Raw genomic sequence first — 25,288 nt, 5'->3', positions numbered from 1 at the left:
TGCTTCTGAGAACTGTTTTTCCAGTTGTCCTTTGGGAAAGATACTGTTATCTTACCTTGTACCCACTCCCCTTCTTAATGCGTCATCATTTAACACCAGACAGTTTAAGGAATTGTCTTCTGCTTTGAAACATCTCCAAGTTAACCTTAAGGAAAATATTTTCTAAGCAATAATTTCTGGAATTTAAAAGAGTTGAAAGGGGGGTACAGTAATTCAGGAATATGTAAATAATTTATAGGTATTTCTTACCTAAAGCAAACCCTTATATAAGGCCTTAATTTGTAAAATGATAAATTAGGAGTTATTATTAAATAAGAAAAATTAACTTCAAAGTTCCTCGAGCTATTAATAACTCCTAGTAATTAAAATATAATTCTATTTATAAAAATGCCCTACTCAGACTCCCGTTTCTGGGAAGATGAAGTAGACAGTGTTCACTGTTCTTCTCAGTACAGCTAAAAGTCCCAGGCGTTACAGAGAAAGCAAACAGAAGAAGCTCTGATAGAAAACAGACTAAGCAGGGACCTTGGAATTCGAGGAAGAACATAATGAGGAATTCAGGTTTTTCTTCGGCCTTACATATCCCACTTTTGAAACTGAAGACTCAACCAGCTGGAAATACCAATGGCCCAGACAAAACACAAACAATAAAAAAGGTCCATCAAAACACTGCCCTCTCCAGCTGAAGGGGCAGCATAGGATACAGAAAACTTTTGGAAAAGAACCAGTTAAATCAGCAAAAATCAAAGAAAATTATGATGCATTCTGTGGTAGTTTGAATGTAATTGGCCCCCATCATCTCATAGGGAGTGGCTATTAGGAGATGTGGCTTCATTCAAGTGGGTGTGGCCTTGTTGAAGAAAGAGTGTCACTGGAGGCGGGCTTTGAGGTTTCCTGTGCTTAGGATACCGCCCAGTGTCTCAGTCAACTTCCTGTTGTCTACAAGATGTAGGACTCTCAGCTATTTCTCCATCACCACATCTGCCTGCATGTCATCATGTTCCCTTTCATGATGATACAGGACTGAACCTCTGAACCTGTAAGTGAGCCTCCTCAATTAAATGTTTTCCTTTATTTATAAGAGTTGCCATGGTTATGGTGTCTCTTCACAGCAACAGAAATCCTAACTAACACTCCTTCCACCCCTTTGCCATATCAACAAAGACCTAACAGCCTAGATTTCTACTCTTGGGTAGAGTAAGGTGCCTAGTTCGTTCTTCCCTAGGATAATGTCTACAATTTTGTTACATCTGGGGCCTTCTCTCTTCGGTGTCAAAGAAAGACACTTGAGGAACTTGGGCTTCTCTACTAAACTGGCCTTAGTGGGCAATATCTTTCCGCTACCCCATTCATCTTGCCAGCATTTTCAGAAAAAGTCAGGTAAAAAGAAGAGCATTAAAATATCCTAAATCTTGCTGGGCAGTGGGGTCGCATGCCTTTAATCCCAGCATTCCAGAGGCAGGTGGATCTCTGTGAGTTTGAGGCTAGTTTGGTCTACAAGAGCTAGTTCCAGGACAGCTAGGGCTATTACACAGAGAAACCCTGTCTTGAAAAACAAACAAAACATAACAAACAAAAATTCTAAATCTTGTAGTGTAATACCCCCCAGTACCATGGATATAGCAGAAAAAGATTCAGCAAGGACTCAAGCTGTATGGGGCAGAGGGAGATTGTAGGTGACGACAGAGGTGGCACAGGTGACGAATTTAGCAACAGAATAGAGGAGACTGGGGTGGGGAGAGAAAGAATAAAATCAAAGACCTTGGTAAAGAAATTATCCAGACTAACAAAGCAATAATAGCCTGCACAACAGCTGAGCAGTATCATGGAACTGAATAACTGTAATACATGGTCCATTCATGGACCCAGGGAAGAATGAGGGATAAGGAAAAAAAAATCTTAGAAATAATAGCAGAAAGCGTCTGACGTCTGTTGAAAAATATGAACCTATAACTCAAAAAGTTGAGTACATTTGAACATAGTTAAATGGAGGCAAGATAGTCTTTTTTTTATTTATTTCTTTATTAATCAAGATAGTCTTTTTAAAGAGCAGTGCTGTAGGGGTTGGGCAAATGTGCCAAGGAGTCAAGCTGATTCTGTACATCATATTGGGTATAAAAAGTAACCACAAATTTGTCATAAAGCTATTGCAAGTGCTGAAAATTGAGCATTTTTCTTTTTTTTTCTTTTTGGTTTTTAAAAACAGAGTTTTGGTATAGGAGAGTCTTCTTTCTATATGTTGCTTTCATTGGTTGAATAAAGAAAACTGCCTTGGCCTTTTGATAGGTCAAAACTTAGATAGGTGGAGTAGATAGAACAGAATGCTGGGAGAAAGGAGGCAGAGACAGAGAGCTGCCCACCATGAAGCTGCCAGGTCAGACATGTTGAATCTTTCCCGGTAAGCCACGAGCTCGTGGTGACATACAGATTATTAGAAATTGGTTGAATCAAGATGTGAGAGTTAGCCAATAAGAGGCCAGAACTAATGGGCCAGGCAGCAATTTAATTAATACAGATTTCCATGTGGTTGTTTCTGGTATAAGCTAGCTGGGCGACAGGGAGCCAGGCTGGACGAAACAAAGTAGCCCGCACCTTTTACTACAGGGTTCCTCTGTATATCCCTGACTTTCCTGGAACTAGCTCTGAAGACCAGGCTGGCCTTGAACTCACAGAGATTCACAAGCCTATGCCTCAGGAGTGCTGAGACTGAAAGTGTGTCCCATGAAGCTCAGTCAAGAAATACACACACACACACACACACACACACACACGCAAAGAATATGATATATATACTTCATTTTATATACTTAAATTCTTTCATATAAAATGAAGTAAAAGACTATGAGAAGAAACTCTGGATCCGTAGCTATTAGGGATCAAATCAAAACTTGGAGATACCACTTGATATCCAGCAGTATAACTATGGAATTTCACGTGTTACTGGGGAGCACAGGAGGAGCTGGTGCCCTCATGCCTTGCTAGCAGGGTTATAAAATGCTAAGACTGCTTTAGGAAACAATTAAATCAACAATCTCCCTGTCTCTCAGCTGTTTTCATAGCCAAAATGAAAACAGGCCTACCGCAGAACGGTGCACAAATGTTCATAGCAGTATCTTGTGACTACAAGTACTCCAAAAGTAGAACAATAGAGGTATCAACTGATTAATGAGTAAACAATATATTCCTTACATCCTTACAACTGACTATTATCTGGCCCTAAAAAGGATTAAAGTACTTTTAATAGCGTTAGATATGAATGTTATCATATGAATGAAACTTGAGAAGATGCTAGGCAAAGGAGGCCAGTTTTTAAGAAATCACATACTGAATTATCATATTTATGTGAAATGTCTGGCATGGCCAACTGTATAGAAACAGGAGGAACATTAGTGGTTGCTAAGGGTGTAGGCGGGGTTGGGGCAGTGACAACTAGGAAGTATAGGGTTTCTTTCTGAGGTGGTGAAAATTCTAAAATTAGATATGAAGTTTCACAACCCCGTAAATATACCAAGAGCTACTGAATTGTACATTTTAAACAGGCTAAATTTTATGCTTTACAAATTATACCTCAACAAAGCTATTATTTAAAATAAAGCACACACAACCTAAGTAATATAAATGCAAAGAAATCTATGTCAAGACACCTATTCTTCAACTTCTGAGAATTAAAGATGAAGAAACAAATCCGGAGAGCAGAAAGAATATCACCTTCCCTACAGGGGAGAACAATCCAAATGACAGTGGATTTCAGAAACCCTAGAGGCACAAGGAAGGCATGACACATCTTGCCAAGTGCAGAAAGGAAAAAAAAAAAAACCACAACCCCCCCCAAAAAAAAAAACAAACGGGCAACAAACAAAAATTCCACCTCACTCAGAAGGGAAAAACCTACTCAAATCCCAAACCCACCAAAAGAACCCTTAGAAGCAAGGATGAGGGAAGACATTCTTAGATGAGAGGAAACTAAAGCATTTTTTGTCAGCAGTGGGCTTTTTCTGAAGAAGAAAAATAGTTAAATGGAGTTCTCCAAAGAGGAAATTGTAAAAGAAGGATTATAGGAACCATGGAATCCAAGAAAGACATTAAGCCAGTGGCTCTCAACCTTCCCAATGCTGTGACCTTTTAATATAGTTAGTCCTCATTTATGGTGACCTCCAACCATAAAATTATTTCATTGATACTTCATAACTATAACTTTGCTACTGTTATGAATTGTAATGTAAATACCTAATATGCAAGATATTTGATATGCAACCTCCAAAGGTTGAGGACTGTTCCATTAAGCAAAACATGGGTAAATGCCATCGTACAAAAGACTTGACCATAATCCACCCAACAGAAGGTAGATACCTGGAAGAGCCTGAAACTGTAGAAAATTGAAATCACAATTTAAAAACTTCTTGGAAAGAAATCTCAAAACTCAGGGAGCTTCACGGGAGATTGCTGCAAGCATTGAAAAACAACACACTAATATCTGCACAATCATCTCCTGGAAAGTGGGAACACAACTCACTTCAGATAGCTGCTCTTCTATCGCCAAAAATCAAACTACAAAATGGAAAACGACAGAGCAACCATTTCTTAAGAAAATTAGCTCAGAAATTCTTGCCAAATTATTAGCGAACAATTCAACGACTTCTGAAAGAATTACACACCGTGATCAAGGCCACTTTATCTGAGGTTTCACGGCCTGTTCAGTAATAAAAGCCAGCTGGTATGATGAACCATTAGTTGAATGCACATGGAATCAAAATGGCCTGTCCACATACCTACTGGAAAATGACCGGAATTAAATATATAAGCACCAACAATAAAAGAAATCAGCATGATTTGTACGTGCACTTAAGAACAGGTACCACGGAGGCCAGAATAAGTAGGGTTGTTGTCCCTTGAGCTGGAGTCACAGTCTGTAGTGAGCTGTTCTCATGTGTGTGCTGAGAATCGAACTCAGGTCCTCTGAACGAGCAGCACACCCTCTTAACCACTGGGCCATCTTTACAGACCTCTTTTTGTATCCGTATTGCTCGTGCTCAATCATCTTTGGAGAAATATCTATATGGCTCAGTCCTAGCTTTGCCTTTTTAGGGATGCTGATCACACTTAGGAAACCTTGATACAGTAGTGACACTTGCCTGTGATGGAGAGAGGATTAGATGAGGCTATACTCATAATGTGACTGTCACTTGGTAAATGCCTGCAATTATTCTTATGTTTGGAATGTGTGCTGACTCACTTGCTGAAGATGACGCCACTTCTACCATTGCTAACAGTAGATGTGGAGGCTTGTATTCTTTTCTTCAGCATGCCTTGTCAGCAGTACGCTTTCTCCAGTTCTTTTCTCTCATCTATAAACTTAAACCTTAATTTAAATAAAAAAAGTCCCTTACAATCATTTTCAGAGACTTCTAATTTTCTATTTGCAGGTTAAGTCAGAGTTTTTGATACTAATAAAGATCCTTTCTTTCTTTTTTCCTTCGTTTGTCCCTTCCTTCCTTCCTTCCTTCCTTCCTTCCTTCCTTCCTTCCTTCCTTCCTTCCTTCCTTTCTATAGTGAAAGCATATATATTTAGAATTAGCCAGCTGGGCTCAGTTTAGATGATCTCCATCTTCTCGGTAACATCCAGAGCATTATAGTCAGGAGTCTGCCAAACACGGGTTTCCTTCTCTCTCTCAGGCCTTATTAGGGTGTGGACTTTGGCCACATCAGTGTCATAGAGTTTCTTCACAGCCTGCTTACACTGGTGCTTGTTGGCCTTGACATCCACAGTGAGCACAGCGTGATATCATCTTCTGTCTTCTTCATGGCTGGCCTAGTGGTCAGGGGGAATTTGATGACAGCGTAGTACTCAAGCTTGTTTCTTCTGGTCTCTCTCTAGAGATTATTTGTGCTGCCTCCAGAGCCTTGAGGTCTTGGGACTCTGGAAGGTGGGTGACATGTGGATCTTCTTTGATGGCTGTGGATATCCCCCAGAACCACCTTCTTGGCTTTCAAGGCCTTCACTTTGACTGCAGCTTCGGGAGGGGCAGGAACCAGTTTCTTCACCTTCAGCGGCATCCTTACCCATCATTTCATTTTTAATTTGACTAAGATATAAAAAGTATTCAATTTTTATGTTGTATAAAATATATACTATATATTTACTATATTATATATTTAAAGTATACATAATGTATATAATTGATGGAGGAAGATCATTGGTTAATTATAATAAACCAACTGCTTGGCCTCATAGCTTAGAACATAGATGGGAGGAGTAAACAGAATAGAATTCTGGGCGGAAGAGGAAGTGAGGTCAGACTCTGCTCTGCTCCCAGACAGACCCGACAGCTCTGCTCTCTGGAGCAGAGATGCCATGCTCAGCTCTCCCAGGCAACTCCAACCCAGGATGGACATGGGCTAGAATCTTCCCGGTAAGCGCACCTTGGGGTGCTTACACACATCATTAGAAATGGGCTAGTCCAGGTGCGAGAATTAGCCTGTAAGGGCTAGAGTTCATGGGTCAAGCAGTTCTTTAAATGAATACAGTTTGTGTGTTGTTATTTCGGGCATGAGCTAGCCAAGCGGCCGGGGTGTTGGGGACGCAGCCCCGCCGCTCCATATTTCAACAGATGGTGCCCAGACGTGAGGCTAACTGAATCCACAAAAAGCCTGAGAAAGCTTGGGAAAGAATGGAGTGAAGCATGTTTTCTTGGTAGAACAAATTTCTTGGGTCTACTCTGCTTGCTAGAGGCAAGCAAGCGCTCTCATCTAAGAGAGGCTTCCTGACTCAGCTTCAGCTGCAAAACCCTGCAGCTCATTAAGAGGTCCTGCCACGAAACACTTAAACGGTGTTGGTGAAAAGCTGAACGCATGCTTTTCGGTTTTCAGCCGTAGCAGGAAAAAAGCTGTGCTGTTTAAAAATGCCGGCTTTCTGGGCCGTCCTGCCAGGGCAAACTCTGACTGAGGCAGGAGGGCCAACTACCGAGAGAGGACTTGACTGTTGTCTGTTGTAGCTCGCTGGCTGGCAGGGACCTTGAAACGCCATAGAATTGTGGCTATAAACATGGCTACAGCCTGTATCTCCGCCATGAGGCTGGAAAGCTAAGGAATGGACTGGATCTAGCTGGCAAAGCCACGGCTTTAATCCTACTCATATTGCTCAGTAATTTAAAGGCTCGTGTGGTCAGAAAAAGAGAGAGATACAGTAAAGAGATTCAAAGATAAAGAAAATGTTTAAATGATTTACAGTGTGTTAAAAATATATGCAAGCTAAAAGTTAAAAGTTTTTAAAAAAAAAGTAAGAAAAAGAGAAGTTGTGTGTGGTAGTACACGCCTTTAATCCCAACACTTGGGAGGCAGAGGGAGATTGACCTCTGTGACTTCAAGGTGTGGTAGCACACGCCTTTAATCCCAGTGCCTAGAAGGCAGAGACAAACAGATCTCTGTGAGTTCAAGGTGTGGTAGCAAACACCTTTAATCCCAATGCCTGGGAGGCAGAGACAGGCGGATCTCTGAGAGTTCAAGGAGAGCCTGGTCTACAGAGTTATTCCAGGTCAAAAAGATACAGAGAATATAAAATAAAAGTAAAAATAAACGAAATAGAGGTTAAAATAAAGCGTACAAAGATGGAAAATACACAGAGAATCTTGATACTGTATACTATTATGCTCTCTTTGAATTGTTTGAATGCTGAGGAAGGAGCAACAGATGCTAAAAGATATTTGTTTATAAATGCTGCTGAACTAATCCATCGTAGAGATTTTGATGCCTTGACTTTGAAATTTGGATCTAAGGACATGATACTTTGGAAAGGAGTTTCTTATTTTGTTTTCACAGAGGATGAGACCCTGTTCATTTCTTCTATTCCGATATGGTATGATGGACCACGCCCTCCTGAACGGTTGCTGTGAATACCTTCAGAAAATTGCTTCGCTCAACTGCCAACTGAGATGAAACTAGCACACAGGTTATACCATGAAAGACCTAATTAACGACGCCCCCATTCAGCAGGAAGCAGTTTGGAGAGAAAAAACTGCGCCCATGTTCCCAAATATTGTTTATAAATGTTCTTTTACATTTAAAGGGGGAGATGATATAGGTATGAATAATTTACATTGATATGGATTTTGCTTTAGTGATTTAAATTTAAGGTTAATTTTGTAATGTATATAGGTTGTTAATGAATAATCATTAATAATAGTTAAGTTTGTAGTCATGTTAGTTAAGATTTTCTAGATGTGCATAGATATATTTTAGATAGGCATTCTTCATATTTTTCAAAGATTATAGAATATGGCATTTTAAATGTTTTAATAACTTAGGACTTTTCATGACAATGAGACACTCTGCTCCTGGCAGCACCAATCTACTTCAAGAGGAAGATGGGCATCGAAGAGGATCCTTATGGAGTTTGATAGCCATTTGGGCAAGAAACTGCTCTTGCCTGGACTATTGCATAAACTGGACACAGAGAACCCGCAGAGAGAGGACTGCTGAACTTGCCTAAAGGTGAGATGATCTTTCGGGGTTCCTGATTCATGAAAGAGTCTGCAAGACATTCTTCAGGACAAGCAGATAGTGACTGCCTTTGAAAGTTCCTGCTTTGTGGAAATGTCTGCTGGAAACTATGGGCCTCTAGGCTGAAGATGGATGCCCCAACGGTACAGAGGAACTTTGGGTGACTGTCCAGGCAGTGAGATGTCTCTGTCATTTCTAGAGTTTGAGAGTTTGCTTATTTCTTATTTGTTTAGGTAATATTGTATCTTTCTGGACTGTTTGATGGAGTTAAGAATAGTTAGCTATAGTTATAGTTTTTCTTAGTTATGATATAGATTATTGTAATTTTTACTTGATAACTGTTTTGTTATATGTAATTTTGCTATGTTAAGTTAAAGCCTTTTTTTTTTTGTTTAAACAGAAAAAGGGGAAGTGATGTGGGAGTGTCATATATCAATCTGTTGATTTCATTGGTTAAGTTATAATAAACCAACTGCTTGGCCTCAGCTTGGAACATAGATGGGAGGAGTAAACAGAATAGAATTCTGGGCGGAAGAGGAAGTGAGGTCAGACTCTGCTCTGCTCCCGGAGAGACCCGACAGCTCTGCTGGAGCAGAGACGCCATGCTCAGCTCTCCCAGGCAACTCCAACCCACGATGGACTTAGGCTAGAATCTTCCCGGTAAGCGCACCTTGGCGTGCTTACAAACATTATTAGAAATGGGCTAGTCCAGGGGCGAGAATTAGCCTGTAAGGGTTAGAGTTCATGGGCCAAGCAGTTCTTTAAATGAATACAGTTTGTGTGTTGTTATTTCGGGCGTGAGCTAGCCAAGCGGCTGGGGTGTTGGGGACGCAGCCCCGCCGCCGCTCCTATTTCAACAGATGGCGCCCAGACGTGTGGCTAACTGAATCCACAAAAAGCCTGAGAAAGCTGGGGAAAGAATGGAATGAAGCATGTTTTCTTGGTAGCAACAAATTTCTTGGGTCTACTCTGCTTGCTAGAGGCAAGCAAGCGCTCTCATCTAAGAGAGGCTTCCTGACTCAGCTTCAGCTGCAAAACCCTGCAGCTCATTAAGAGTTCCTGCCAGGAAACACTTAAACGGTGTTGGTGAAAAGCTGAACGCATGCTTTTCGGTTTTCAGCCGTAGCAGGAAAAAAGCTGTGCTGTTTAAAAATGCCGGCTTTCTGGGCCGTCCTGCCAGGGCAAACTCTGACTGAGGCAGGAGAGCCAACTACCGAGAGAGGACTTGACTGTTGTCTGTTGTAGCTCGCTGGCTGGCAGGGACCTTGAAACGCCATAGAATTGTGGCTATAAACATGGCTACAGCCTGTATCTCCGCCATGAGGCTGGAAAGCTAAGGAATGGACTGGATCTAGCTGGCAAAGCCACGGCTTTAATCCTACTCATATTGCTCAGTAATTTAAAGGCTCCTGTGGTCAGAAAAACAGAGAGATATACAGTAAAGAGATTCAAAGATAAAGAAAATGTTTAAATGATTTACAGTGTGTTAAAAATATATGCAAGCTAAAAGTTAAAAGTTTTTAAAAAAAAAGTAAGAAAAAGAGAAGTTGTGTGTGGTAGTACACGCCTTTAATCCCAACACTTGGGAGGCAGAGGGAGATTGACCTCTGTGACTTCAAGGTGTGGTAGCACACGCCTTTAATCCCAGTGCCTAGAAGGCAGAGACAAACAGATCTCTGTGAGTTCAAGGTGTGGTAGCAAACACCTTTAATCCCAATGCCTGGGAGGCAGAGACAGGCGGATCTCTGAGAGTTCAAGGAGAGCCTGGTCTACAGAGTTATTCCAGGTCAAAGAGATACAGAGAATATAAAATAAAAGTAAAAATAAACGAAATAGAGGTTAAAATAAAGCGTACAAAGATGGAAAATACACAGAGAATCTTGATACTGTATACTATTATGCTCTCTTTGAATTGTTTGAATGCTGAGGAAGGAGCAACAGATGCTAAAAGATATTTGTTTATAAATGCTGCTGAACTAATCCATCGTAGAGATTTTGATGCCTTGACTTTGAAATTTGGATCTAAGGACATGATGCTTTCGAAAGGAGTTTCCTATTTTGTTTTCACAGAGGATGAGACCCTGTTCATTTCTTCTATTCCGATATGGTATGATGGACCACGCCCTCCTGAACGGTTGCTGTGAATACCTTCAGAAAATTGCTTCGCTCAACTGCCAACTGAGATGAAACTAGCACACAGGTTATACCATGAAAGACCTAATTAACGACGCCCCCATTCAGCAGGAAGCAGTTTGGAGAGAAAAAACTGCGCCCATGTTCCCAAATATTGTTTATAAATGTTCTTTTACATTTAAAGGGGGAGATGATATAGGTATGAATAATTTACATTGATATGGATTTTGCTTTAGTGATTTAAATTTAAGGTTAATTTTGTAATGTATATAGGTTGTTAATGAATAATCATTAATAATAGTTAAGTTTGTAGTCATGTTAGTTAAGATTTTCTAGATGTGCATAGATATATTTTAGATAGGCATTCTTCATATTTTTCAAAGATTATAGAATATGGCATTTTAAATGTTTTAATAACTTAGGACTTTTCATGACAATGAGACACTCTGCTCCTGGCAGCACCAATCTACTTCAAGAGGAAGATGGGCATCGAAGAGGATCCTTATGGAGTTTGATAGCCATTTGGGCAAGAAACTGCTCTTGCCTGGACTATTGCATAAACTGGACACAGAGAACCCGCAGAGAGAGGACTGCTGAACTTGCCTAAAGGTGAGATGATCTTTCGGGGTTCCTGATTCATGAAAGAGTCTGCAAGACATTCTTCAGGACAAGCAGATAGTGACTGCCTTTGAAATTTCCTGCTTTGTGGAAATGTCTGCTGGAAACTATGGGCCTGTAGGCCGAAGATGGATGCCCCAACGGTACAGAGGAACTTTGGGTGACTGTCCAGGCAGCGAGATGTCTCTGTCATTTCTAGAGCTTTGGATGTTAAGTTAAAGCCTTTTTTTTTTTTGTTTAAACAGAAAAAGGGGAAGTGATGTGGGAGTGTCATATATCAATCTGTTGATTTCATTGGTTAAGTTATAATAAACCAACTGCTTGGCCATAGCTTGGAACATAGATGGGAGGAGTAAACAGAATAGAATTCTGGGCGGAAGAGGAAGTGAGGTCAGACTCTGCTCTGCTTCCAGAGGGACCGGACAGCTCTGCTCTCTGGAGCAGAGACGCCATGCTCAGCTCTCCCAGGCAACTCCAACCCAGAATGGACATAGGCTAGAATCTTCCCGGTAAGCGCACCTTGGGGTGCTTACACACATCATTAGAAATGGGCTAGTCCAGGTGCGAGAATTAGCCTGTAAGGGCTAGAGTTCATGGGCCAAGCAGTTCTTAAATGAATACAGTTTGTGTGTTGTTATTTCGGGCATGAGCTAGCCAAGCGGCCGGGGTGTTGGGGACGCAGCCCCGCCGCTCCTATTTCAACATATAATTGAACTAAAACTACTTTATTACAACACTCATTCAGTGTGTCTCTGTGTGCATCTGTGCTCAGGGGGGTCAGAGGAGAACCCATGGGAACTGGGTGAGACTCTGCTTTCACCGTGTGGGGCCAGGAACAGACTCGTGCTGACAGGTTTGGTGGCAAGCACCTTTACCAAATGAGTAATCTTGCTAGTCTCAGAACTGAATATTTTTTAAAAACTTCTTTTAAATTTATCTTATGTGTGCAGTATATATACCATGTGTGTGTGTGGCTTGTGTGCCTGGTGCCAAGGAGGTTGGAAGAGGGCTTCAGATCTCTTAGACCTGAAGTTACAGATGGTTGTGAGACACCACGTGGGTTCTAGAAGCCAAACTCAAACTCAGGTCCTCTCCAAGATCACTGAGTGCCCTTAACTGCTAAGCCATCTAAGCCATCTCTCCAGCTCCTGGAATTGAATTTTTTTTTTTTTTAAACTGGCTGTCCTGGAACTTGCTATGTGGACCAGTTTGGTCTCAAATTCACAGACATCCACCTGCCTCTGCCTCCCAAGTGCTGGGATTAAAGGCTCAGGAGTCACCTCTCCCAGTTCCTAGAACTGAATTTTTAACTGTGTTTACAGAAGCCATAAGATGAGGTTCTAGCCATGGTTTCATTTTTCAGTTTGAGACCAAAAAAAGCATTTTGATGCACATAATCTTGAGTTATCAGATTCACATTGGAACAAAATACTTTAATGTTAAATTTAAATTAATTCCACAGGTAATTGAAGTCACTGTTATGATTTTAATATAATTTATGTAAAAATTACAATATATTTTTTCATGCTTAAAAATTTTGTTTTAGACTTTATGTATCTATTTGTTTGCTTGATATATATCTCTATCTCTATCTCTATCTCTATATCTATATCTATATATCTGTACACCACATGCGTGTCGTTCCTGTGGAGACCCGAAGAAGATGTCAGGTCCCCTGGGACTGTAGTTACAGTTGTGAGCCACCATGTAGGTGTGGGAGTTGAATCCAGGATTTCTGGAAGAGCAGTCAGTGCTGTTAATCTGCAAGCTATCTCTCCAGCCCCTCTTGTTTTGTTTTGATAATTATGTGCAAAATCAACTACAAATGAAATAGAAGTATTCACAGGTCAGAGACGTTCAAGGGCCTGAGTCTGTGGCCTTGAACTCACAGAGCTTTGCCTGACTCTCCTCCCAGTACTGAGTTTAAAGCTGTGTTATACCATGCCTAGCTAGCAAGGTTTATATTTTTTAAATGAGATTATTACGGCAAAATTTACAGATTAAAAAAAATGAAGCTCCCTACAGGCGTAGTAGTTCAAATGAATCAGCGCTTTGGTGGAGAGCAAGCACAGGTCATAGAAAACTTGGAGTTTTCCACCAGAAGTTCGGCCAGATAGTCAAGCATCCCACACATTCCACAGATCCATGAGGCCTTGCTGCTATAACTATATGTATCAAAACCTTTTTAAGAGATTAAAGATTCCTTTGTGAAATGTTCCCTTGGGATGCCAAAGTCACATAAAACTCAGGCAAACCCTCCTTTTTCTTTCATGCTTTGTGTGTGTGTGGGAGAGGCTGGGGGGGGGTGATTCACAGTGACCCACTTGCCCTACCTCCTGCATGCTAGGACTAAAGCTCTACGCCCACTCTCTACTCCCCCCCTCCCCCCTCCCCCCCTGCACTTTTAGCTTGGTCTTCCACACATTCCTCAGCTGTCGCTCTTGTTTTGTTCTTAGCATTCGCTGTTGTCTTCCTCTTGGAGTCAGTAGACTGGCCGTCTGTCAAAAGACCGATTTGTGATTCACGTGTGTCGTACTTTTCCTGGGCCTTCCGTCAGGGAAGCTTTAAAGGATCCTAAATAGGGACCAAACTCTTCTCTAGCTGACCATTTGGGTTGGCTTTGCTCCTACTGGTGGTCACTGCATAGTGAGGGAAGTGAAATTCGAGGTACCCTGGCACCATTCCACAGGGCTCATGTTTGCCTGTTAGAGGCAAGGTGGCTGGGGTTTGCTCAGGACTAAACAGCAGCAAAAGCTTTCATTCTCGCTCAGATAATTTGTGCTCTTTCTCAGAAGCATGTTCTGAGTGTTGGAGTGTGTAATTACAATGGCATGGTGGCTTGAATGTAGTCGACCCCCATAGTCTTGTAGGGAGTGGCACTATCGGGAGGTGTGGCCTTGTTGGAGGAAGAGTGTCACCATGGAGGCAGGCTTTGAGGTTTCCTATGCTCAGGATACTGCCAACTGTCTCAGTCAACTTCCCGTTGCCTGTAAGAAGTAGGCCTCTTTACTCCTCCGGCGCCATGTCTGCCTATTCAGTGCCATGTTCCCCGCCATAACATTAACGGGCTGAACCTCCGAAACTATAGGCAAATCACCCAAATTGAATGTTTTCTCTGTAAGAGTCGCCATGGTTATGGTGTCTCTCCCCAGAAATAAAAACCCTAAGAAAACTGGCATATATAGATATGATACAGGCTTAGAGCCAAGGAAACAGCACATCATCACTTTACCATGTTAAGGGTTTACTATGACTTTTTACATCTAAAGTGGTTTTTTGTTGTTGGAGTGGTGGTGTTTGTTTTAACTGTTTGATTTTAGGCAAAAGACTGTAATTTTGTGGTTTCTCCCGAGCTATTCACATCTTATCCCCTCTCAATTCAGGATCTGAGGAAGTAGACTAAGACCTATTTTATTGATGCAAGAAAAGTCTATTTACAGTTACTAGGCTCGTGTCTGTTCTGTTCTCTTCCATGGGACCAGAACTCAGAGCGGCAGGTCTGAAGGAGGAGGGTTCAGAAACAGAGGGTCAAGGTAGAGGTAGCTCTATACTGAACTGGTCAACTGTAGCTTAGACTAGCTAAGCTGATAGAAAATTCACGGTTTGAAAGAAAGGGTACCGTGACCATGGAAGGCATGGAACAGAAGTACCTCAGACCAGCAGCCATGCCAGGCGTCTTCCCCTGTCAGGAAGTAATCAGAAGAGCAGACATTTCATTCTGTTTAAATGTCATTTGCAGTAGTTTAGATATTTGGGAGGCTAAGGAGGAGAGAAGGCAGGGAAGTCAGATGGTTGAGGTAAACGGCAGCCTCATTGGGAGAGCACTGGAATGTTTCTCAAGGAGAGATGGTACCATCTGTTCTGGAACTGAGCATCTATCTCGTCCTGGGACCACCTGCTGGCCTCCTGTTGCTGCAGACCTCCTTCTCCGGGCAGCACCGCTCTCTGTATACCTAAGGTTTACATCTAATACCTCAGCACTAAGGATCAACTCCCTTTCCACGTTTGTTTGCATTTTCCTTATCTAAATTCCAAAATTCGGAGAATGGGACTCACTGCACCTGAGGAGGTGTCACATCTGGACCGCAAATGATTGTCAGTAGCACAGCTTGTTAGGACTGGGAGAGGAGAGGGAGGAAGATATCCTACATCAAGCCAATTAGCTAGGGAGTTCCATGGTTTTCTATTGTAGAATGTCCATTTGTGTGTGTGTGTGTGTGTGTGTGTCTGTCTGTGTGTGTGTGCGCGAGTGTATGTGAGTCTCTCTATGTGTCTTTCTCTCTGTGTGTCTCTGGGTTTGTGTGTGCTTATAAGTATGTGTGCATGTATCTGTGTCTTTGTGTGTCTCTTTCTCTGTGTCTCTGTGTTTCTGCGTGTCTCTGTGTGTCTCTGTGTGTGTTCATGTGTCTCTGTGTGTGTACGAGTTTATATATGTGCATGTATCTGTGTCTGTGTGTGTGTCAAAGGACAATGTTGGGTATATGTCCTCACCTTCCACTCTGAGGAAAGTCTTTGTTGTTTATATGCCTGATCTACCTGTGAACTTCTGGAGAACCCTGTCTCTGCCTCCCATCTTCCTTTAACAGCACTGGGGATAGAGACATGTGTTGCTCTGATGACTTTTACATGGGTTCTGGAGATTCAGACTCATAGCTTCATGATTACAGGGCAAGCTCTTACCTACCAGAGAATTTCTCCAGGTGAATATTTCTGAAATATTTTTATGGTGGTCTTCCTTCCTTCCTGTTTTTTTAAATTTTGTTTGTTTATTTATTTATTTATTTATTTATTTATTTATTTATTTATTTATTTTCCAAGACAGGATTTCTCTGTGTAGTACTCACTTTGTAGACCAGGCTGGCCTTGACCTCAGAAATCTGCCTGCCTCTGCTTCCCAAGTGCTGAGATTAAATGTGCGCACCATTATGCCCAGTAGACTTTCTTTCTTTTCTTTTTTTCAAGGTCTGATCATTTATTTGTTACCCTTACAAACTTATTTTTGACTGGACTCAGACTTAGAAGTAGAAGCTCTCAGCGAGGACAGCCTTCGCCTCTTGGCAATCTGTTCCTGGCGCTTTTCTTTGGCTTCCTTCATTCTCTTGGCCAAAAGCTTAGCATATTCTGCAGCCTCCTCCTTGTTTTTCTTTGTTTGTTGCTTCTTCAGAGCAATATGCTGGCGTTTGTGTTGCAGGACACGCGGAGTCACAAGACGCTGAATCTTGGGTGCCTTGGTCCTGAGCTTCTTACCTTCTTTGTTTAACGGCTTTCTGACAATGTACTGGTGGACATCATCTTCTTTAGAAAGATTAAAAAGCTTTCGGATTCTGCTAGCTCTTTTAGGTCCCAACCAACGAGGCACAGTAGTATCTGTCTGTCCAGGAATATCCTTCTCTCCTTTTTTTACAATAACCAAGTTGAGAACACTCAGATCGGCATCCACAATGCATCCTTGGACAGATTTGCGTTTCCTCTCTCCAGTTCTCCTTGGTCTATAACAAGAATGCCCCTTACTCAACAGCAGGCGCACTCTGCCATGGTTCAGGATACCTTGATTCATGGGAAAACCTTGTTTGTCATTGCCGCCACTAATTCAGACCACGTAACCCTTCCACTCTTCACCCAGGGCATCGGCAGCCACTTCTGTGGCCATGCGCTTCTCATAGAAGGTCCGAAGCTTGCGTTCATCGTCCACTTCGATGAGTTTCTGGCAGCCGGTGGCAGGGAAGGAGATATTCAGCTTCATCTTCACATAGCCGACCACCTAGGAGGCACCACGAAAAAGAGAGTAGTAGACATTCTTAAGATGGGTTTTCACTGTGTATCTCTGGCAACATAGCTCAGGCTGGATTCAAACCTGTGGAAACCCCTTCTGTTTCAGCCTCCCAAGTCCCGGCATTACACATAAAAACCACCACACTCAGCAGAAACTTAACTGGAAGACATCATTAGATGTTTAGGGAAAGAAAAAAAAATCTCATAATATCACTATCATATTTGGGTAAGAGCAATACTTGAAGATTTACCAGAGTTTACTTTACAATTTAGAAATGAAAACTGTTTGTTGATACTGATTTTATAAATGTATAACAAATTATTTCTTTTGTATTGCAGTTAGAAGGCATTTTTTATTGATTTTTATTGAGCTCTACATTTTTCTAGACTCCCCTTCCTGCCTCTCCCTTCCCTTTCAACCCTTTCCCAAGGTTCCTATGTTCCCAATTTACTCAGGAGATCTTGTCTTTTTCTACTTTCCATGTAGATTAGATGCATGTATGTCTCTCTTAGAGTCCTCATTGTTGTTTATGTTCTCTGGGATTGTGATTTGTAGGCTGGTTTTCTTTGCTTTGTGTTTAAAAATGCTTATGAGTGACTACATATGATAGTTGTCTTTCTGGGTCTAGGTTACCTCACTCAAAATAATGTTTTCTAACTCCATCCATTTGCCTGCAAATTTTAAGATGTCTTTTTTTTTCTTTTTTCTTTTTTTTGCTGTGTAGTACTCCATTGTGTAAATGTACCACATTTTTCTTATCCATTCTTCGATCAAGGGGCATTTATTTAGGTTGTTTCCAGGTTCTAGCTATGACAAACAATGCTGCTATGAACATAGTTGAGCACATGTCCTTGTGGCACGGTTGAGTATCCTTTGGATATATACCCAAAAGTGGTATCACTGGGTCTTGAGGAAGATTGTTTCCTAATTTTCTAAGAAATCACCACACTGATATCCAAAGGGTCTGTACCAGCTTGCACTCCCACCAGCAATGCAGAAGTGTTCCCTTTACCCCTCAACCTCTTCAGCATAAGTTGTCATCAGTGTTTTTGATCTTGGCCATTCTTACAGGTGTAAGTTGGATTCTCAGCATTGTTTTGATTTGCATTTCTCTGATGACTAAGGATTTTGAACAATTCCTTAAGTGTCTTCCAGTCATTTTATATTCCTCTGTTGAGAGTTCTCTGTTTAGGTCTGTACTCAATTTTTTTTTTACTGGATTATGTGTTCTTTTGGTGTCCAATTTCTTGAGTTCTTTGTATATTTTTGAGATCAGACCTCTGTCTGATGTGGGGTTAGTGTAGATCTTTTCTCATTCTATAGGCTGTCATTTTGTCTTGTTGACCATGTCCTTTGCTTTACAGAAGCTTTTCAGTTTCAGGAGGTCCCGTTTGTTAATTGTTTCTCTCAGTGTCTGTGCTGCTGGGGTTATATTTAGGAAGTGTTCTCCTGAGAAGGCATCTTAAATCTACACAGACCCCTCACTTTATCGAGGGAGACCCTGACCGATAAATAGCTAAAGCAGTGCTCATCTGGACTGGGACCCAAGTAGTTATTTATTTACTTTGCTTTTTCAAGATAGGATTTCTTTGTGTAGTCCTGGCTGTCCTGGAACTAGATCAGTAGCCCAAGGTGGCCTTGAACTCACAGAGATCCACCTGCCTCTGCCTCCTGGAGTGCTGGGACTAAAGGCATGTATTCTTCTGTAAAAGGCATGTGCCTGGCTCTTCTGTAAGAGACTACTCAAATCCTGAACACGCAGTAGGTGCACTCATTCTGTAAGAGGCTGCCCAACGAGAATTGGCTTGTTTTAGAATTTTGCCTGATGAGGGAGGGGGACTTGATTGGGGGAGGGGGAGGGAAATGGGAGGCGGTGGCAGGGAGGAGGCAGAAATCTTTAATAAATAAATAAATAAAAATAAATAAATAAAAAATAGAATATTGCATTAAATTATTTAAAAGTTGCCAGCTGTTTTCTTCTCTTTTATCTGCTGAAATGAGACAGTCAATAGCCCACTTCTTCCTTCAGAGCCCTTGAGTGAGGAACTAAAGCCAGGGCCTAATAGTCTCCCAGTCAGAAAAGCACAGTAATGAGGCCCATTCCAAAGGGGTTTTCCAAAAGACGGAATATATTATCACAATATTACACACTTCTGCCTCTAGACCTGCGTCCTAATAAACAGGAGTTTATATTTATTTAGAGTCAGGGTCTCACTATGTAGTTCTGGCTGTCCTGAAACTCACTATGCAGGGCTGGCTTTGAACTCAGGGATCTACCTGTCTTTGTCTCCTGGATTAAAGTCATGAGTTCCCCACCCCCACCCAGGCCTTTTTTTTTTTTTTTCTTTTGACAGCAGTGAAGCTATCAGATGGTCTTTGGGGAAGAATTTCTTTATTTTGGGAAGATCACCAGAATGGAGCTTTTAAATTACCCAGTAAATATCTCCTTGTCGCTTTGGAGAAAATTGAAGTCTCTGGTAGGCTGATGACCTGGGCTTAGAAGTGTATATTGGGTTTATTGGCTGATGTCTGTTGTTGTTCGGTCGGTTTTTGATTTGTTGTTATTGTTTTCAGGACAGAGCAGAAATATATATATATATCTGGAATATGGATTTAGGTCCAAACTTTCCTTCCAGAGTAGCTGATATAAGGACAGAAGGGATAAGGGAGGGAAGGAGGGAAGAGAAAAGGAGACAGAAGGAGAAAGAAGGCGGAGGAAGGGAGGGAGAGAGACTAACATACAGTTGTATAGATCTTACCCTTGTCTAAAGAGGAGGCATGTAAAAGGGATTCAGTCAGAGGCAGGCTGTTAGGACCCTGCGTGGATGGGACCACTGGTATCTTTTTTGTGATTTTATTTAAGACAGGGTAATTCAGACCTGGAAAATAATGTATCATCATTGACTTATATGAGCCATGATGGGATTTCCCATTGCCAGTTTCTGTAATTGCCTTCTGAGATGAGACATGAAGAATGGATGGTGTCTTTCTTCTGTCTGTCTGCTTCTTCTCTCACCACAGTTCTTAGGGCCAGTGCTCTACAGTGGGGAGCTGTCTGGAGATTGCTGCTGGGGGTGGACTGACCACTGTATATTGGGTCTTAAAACAGTTTCTGGCATCCATATTATATTTGTTCTTTTATCCCCAAATCTTCTGAGCATGGTTTAATCCCAGCACTCAGGAGGCAGAGGCAAATGGATCTCTGAGTTCGAGGCCACCCTGGTGTACATAGTGAGTTCCAGGAATACCAGGGCCACACACAGAGAGAGACACTGTCTCAAACAAACCACAATAACAAAAATCATACCCAAATCTGCAGCACATTTTTGTCAACCAATCAACCAACCAATCACTTTTTGCAGTTCTGGGGCTCAAACCCAGTTCCTTACATGTTTGGCAAGTGCGCTACCATTAACTACAGCTCAAGCTTTTCATTGCTTTATTCCTGCATTTGCTGCACTTTGAGACTGAAGAGAGAGCTCAAAGTCCAGACTTGGAGGGAAACTAATAGAGCAGAATGACATTCTGGAGAAGTAGTCACCAGATGGACAAGAGTCACCCTCTGGACTCAGTGATAACAAAAGATCACAATGATCGGCGGAATGAGTCATGGCCCCACGGGGAGGCCAATCTCTGGGGAAAAGCGAGCTTCCAGAGGCTGTAGCACACAGGTGCGGTGCGTGGCTTTTCTAACTTGGCTATTAGAGGAACGCGACCTTCATGTGTCGCTCTGTGCCTCTGTGGTCTGCGGACCACTGTCTACTCCTTCCTTCATTCTCCACTCCACACCTGTTCTTTAGCTGTTGGTTACATATTGGAACTGGACTAGCGAGCTGCACAGGTACAAGGATGATTAACAGCCTGCCCTGGAGGACAAAACTGCAGGAAGTAAAATATTAACAAATCCAATAGTTAGAAAGAAAAGGAGAGGAAACAGCCATGGGGAAAAACATAGGAGATGGAAACACGTGCTTTCATGTGCCTATAAAGGGGAAACAATAGAAGAATAAAAGAAAGAAAACAAGAGATGGGGTGAGGGGGTAGGGTTTCTTGAAGGAAATTTGACAAATGAGGTAATGGCATTATGAATTTGAGACATTAGAGAAAGCAAAAGCCTACCACCAGTGACTAGGGCATCAACAAATTGGCATCAAGAGCAAGCAAGGAAACAGTCAACTGTAAGAGTTCTTTCAGGAGCAGTTAAATAAACCCCCATAAAAGCAACAACAGAGCAATACATTTAGTATGGTTAAGGATATGTCGCGGAATTACAAAAAAAGCCATGGAAGAACTTACCACTATCTATATAAATTGATGCAATAAAGTCATTTAAAAAGTGACTTAGCATTTAAAAAAAATCAAGAACGTGATAATATAAATGCCCTATTGCAACTAAGAACACATCCAATTCCAGTCTTAAGGCTGCAGTGGCTGCTGTCTAGAGTGCTTTCTTTGTACCAGGTGCCTTTTCCTTTGGAGAGGTTTAAGTATTGATCCTGGGACTTGAACTCAAGGCCTTACATGTGCCAGGCTAGTCATTTTCTCTAAACTGTCTCCCCAGCCCTCTTTTGTTATTTTTGAGCCAGTCTTACTAAGTTGCCCTGGCTATCCTGGAACTTACACAGAGAAACCGTGTCTTGAACCCTGCCCCCCCAAAAGAAGTATCAAAAATTGCAGGTGATTTTTATGCAGAAGCAAAATTTAAATAAGAAAAAAAGCCATGTAAATGTTAGCTTAGCATAAATTTCTCCATATCTCTTCCTATAAATTACAAAAATGCTACATTCCATTTATTAGATGTCTACTACATGCCAGGAATGATAGCAAACTTGCTGGGTAACTTACTGCTCTTACTCCTGTATTTACCTGTAAAGTCTGTTTTCTTTACTGTTGTCATTTCACAGGTGAAAACATAAAAGCTTAGAGAAGTTGAACAACTTGCCTCAGGTCATACAATTTGCACTTTGAGGATCCCGGGCTTAACCCAGATCTGTCTGAGTCTAAAGTTCAAGCTGTCAATCATAAGCATACCACTTCCTCCTGGCCTTTCCCCCTGAATAAAGTCTGAGTTACTTTCTCCCCTGATGAGTTCTACAATGAAGTTCTAACTCTGTGGCTACAAATAGCATCGCCGACAGCTGCCTTGGAAATGAATTATTATCACAAATTAAAACTAGGCGTGGTTTACAGTGTCAGGTACGGAGCTCTTTGAAGAGAAGCCTGCCATGCTGATACACAAGGAAGAAAGACAGTAAGGATCTGAAAGTGTTAAATAGAACACCCCTTCAACAAATTTGCATTCGTGTTTCATAGATATTTTTCTGGATAAGGAGCGCTGTATATAGGAAAGAAGGAAACTTTGAAAGTTACCTAAATACCTTCTTCATTCAATTGCAAATCTTCCGGAAGTACCCCAGTTTTCCTTTTTCTGTTGGCTTAATCATGCAAAATGCAACTTTACATGTAAGAGAATCATCCACACTAAAGACTACTTAAGAAGACAGACCCTGGGTCCCCAGGGGTAAATTCTGCTATATGGCAGGTTGTAGTGATATTTCCTTTGTGTTTTAACAAATAAAGCTTGCCTGAAGATCAGAGTGCAGAGCTAAGCCACTACAGGCCAGGCAGTGACGGCACACACTTTTAATCCCAGGATTTGGGAGACAGAGGCAGAGGGATCTCTGTGAGTTTAAGGCCACCCTGGACTACACTAGATTGAATCTGTCTGAAAGAGAAACCAGAGCTCACACAAAGGTAATCCCAGCATTTAGGATCCTACGTGTTTAATCTCAGCACCAGGGAGGTGGAGTCAGGAGTGATGTGGCTGGGTGGAGAGAGGAATATAATAATGACAATAAGGAGGAGACAGGAGCTCGGTGTGGTCTGAGGATGCAGTCTAAGGACAGGATCGTCCCTTCAGTCTGAAATTGGTGAGGGTGGAGATCTAAGTAGTGGCTGGCCGCACTGATTCTCTGGTCCTTCAGTTTTCACCCCCTCACATCTAATTCCTGGTTTTATTTATTAAGATCAACTAGAATTTGTGCTACATCAAACTCTGTTATGAGTAGTTTCTTTCACCCCCCCCCCCCACCACCTTTTGGGACCTTTCACTCGGTAGCTGAGAACAGCCACAGACGAGCGTCCTCCCCGCCTGGGCCTCCAGAGAGATGGACTGATACTACCACCATACTCAGCTTTGCTCTTCTTTAACTCTAGAATTAGAAAGCATCTTGCAAACAGAGAGGATTATGGAAGCGATGGTAAAAAGTGGAGCCACCACAAACTGGTCCAAGTCCTGTTCGACGGAAGAACGCGTTTCTGGCGACACAGTTTCACAGGGCAACCTCACCGCAGACCTCTCACTTCTGAGAGGCAGCCAGAGCGGAACAGACACACCCCAGTAAGCATGCCTGTGAGTGTGACCCCAGCAGCAGTGGTGTCACGCGAGCAGCCATACTTCACTTCGTTAGATGACGCCAGCCTCCTTACAATTATGAGAGGCAAGCGATTCCCAAACCCCACACTTCCTCAGCTTGCGAGCACGACCGGCCATTTGTTCTGTTTGGAAGGACCCGGCCAACTCACATTCTCTTCCGCTGATAAACAGTAGTTGGCTTTGCCTTTTGTTTGTTTGCTTATCTATTTATTTATCTATAGATAATTGAATAATGGTCTCTTGTCTTTCGACAGTTATGCAGGTTTTCTCAAGACTGTTTTGAACACTCCTCATGTAATAGCCTCGCCATCAAGTCAGCAGCAACACTTGCGGGCACCTTGCGCCCAAATCCTGCGCGTGCCTCTTCAGGTGCGCTGCCAAGTGAGCTGGGTCCGATCATACTCTGTTCTCTGCTGTTGGGCTGACTTCCTACTGCAAACTCATTTTGTTATTCTAAGATTTGTAGACAAGTAGGCCTTTGTTTGGATGTAGGTTTTGTATAAAGCAATTAGGCTTTTTTGGGTCAATGATGCACCATATGGTAAATAATTAGCCCGAGGGCTTTGTGTGAGAAGACAAGTGGACCTTTCATTTTGGGGGTGAGCCACTTAGTGATTTTAGATGATTAACTGCTTAGTCTCCTGCTGGTCGTCTCCCTTTGGCCCGTCTGTCTGGACACACGGTCTTTCTTGTTTTCGATTGTTTCTGCGGCGTGCCGGGAATAAGGGAGTGTTCTCTAAGGATAACGTGGAAGTGTGGGCCTGAAGACTTTCCCAGGCAAATAAGTAAGTCTGGGGGCTGATGCTGGGAGTCCATTAGGCCAGTGATCAATTGGTAAAATAAGGGAGGAGACTTGGTCTGGGACCAAGCATAAAACCTTCAACATCGGCTTCTTTTTATCTGGTCATCTGGGAAAGAAGTTCACATCCCCAGAGCCAAGTACCATGAGGTTGAGATATGTGTGGATCCTTCATTTTCTAGCTGGTTGGGCTCCTCCTCATTCATGTAAAGCTCGTGCTGTGAACCGATCACACTGCCCCCTTTTCCTCACGGGTTTCAGGCTTGCTCGTGTCTGCACTATTCTCCCGAAAGTAAGAGCCTCTGCTTCTTCTTCTTCTTCTTCTTCTTCTTCTTCTTCTTCTTCTTCTTCTTCTTCTTCTTCTTCTTCTTCTTCTTCTTCTTCTTCTTCTTCTTCTTCTTCTTCTTCTTCTTCTGGTGCAATTTGGGGTTTATTTATATCGAGAAAGTCCATGGCCAGATGCTGCTCCCTGCCCCCATCTTGAATGACGTTTCAGCGATGGTTGATTTACAGTGGCCTTTCCGCCTCCCTACTAACCCCAAAGCGCTTAAGCCGTCCCATTGATTCCCCAGGCTTCTGGGGACGGGAACCCATCTGGGAGCTGCGGAAGACTGCTCATTTGCTTCCCATTCAGCTGATTTTCTTTACTTCTTGACTTTTCCTATCTCATTTCCTTGGGTGCTCCATTTAGAGAGCCTCTGCTTCTTTTAAGATGTCCTATAGCAGCCGCAGCTCAGTGGTAGAGCACTTGTCTTACTTGTCTTATATGTATATGTCTTATACTCAAGCCCTACTATTGCTAGAAAAAAATGCATTATAATTTAAAAATGGTAACAGCACATGGCAGAAGAAAATTTGATTTGGAATAATAATATATCTGAGATGTATAAAAATTAGTATCTTTAAGGGGAAGTCTAAAAAATAAATAAAAAACAGGAGGAAAACCACCAGTCAATAGTCACCTTCTTTAGGGGTCTCAGGAACTCATTCTAATGCCAAGAGAATCTCTCTAAGACTTCTCGGCTGTTGAAAG

The 25,288-nt window shown here is 42.1% G+C and overlaps 1 long non-coding RNA gene and 2 pseudogenes across 1 annotated transcript in view; 1 reads left to right on the top strand and 2 right to left on the bottom strand.

Moving 5' to 3' along the window:
- Positions 1-5,590: 5,590 nt before the first annotated feature.
- On the bottom strand, positions 5,591-6,054 carry LOC126508531 (60S ribosomal protein L23a-like; annotated as a pseudogene).
- A 477-nt stretch (positions 6,055-6,531) lies between these two features.
- LOC126508532 (uncharacterized) overlaps positions 6,532-25,288 on the top strand; it is a 388,666-nt gene continuing 369,909 nt past the window's right edge. Inside the window, exons 1-2 of the long non-coding RNA XR_007593860.1 lie at positions 6,532-7,365; positions 7,435-8,151. This is a non-coding gene — a long non-coding RNA (uncharacterized lncRNA). The remainder of the gene's footprint in view (positions 7,366-7,434; positions 8,152-25,288) is intronic.
- On the bottom strand, positions 16,236-16,991 carry LOC126508530 (40S ribosomal protein S6-like; annotated as a pseudogene).

The sequence above is a fragment of the Alexandromys fortis genome, unplaced genomic scaffold (assembly GCF_014885135.2).
Source record: "Alexandromys fortis isolate MF-2015 unplaced genomic scaffold, M_Fortis_MF-2015_v1.1 scaffold_79, whole genome shotgun sequence".
NCBI classification, from domain to species: domain Eukaryota; kingdom Metazoa; phylum Chordata; class Mammalia; order Rodentia; family Cricetidae; genus Alexandromys; species Alexandromys fortis.
Note: the sequence above shows the minus strand (reverse complement) of the source record. Positions and strands in the feature narration are given on the sequence as shown.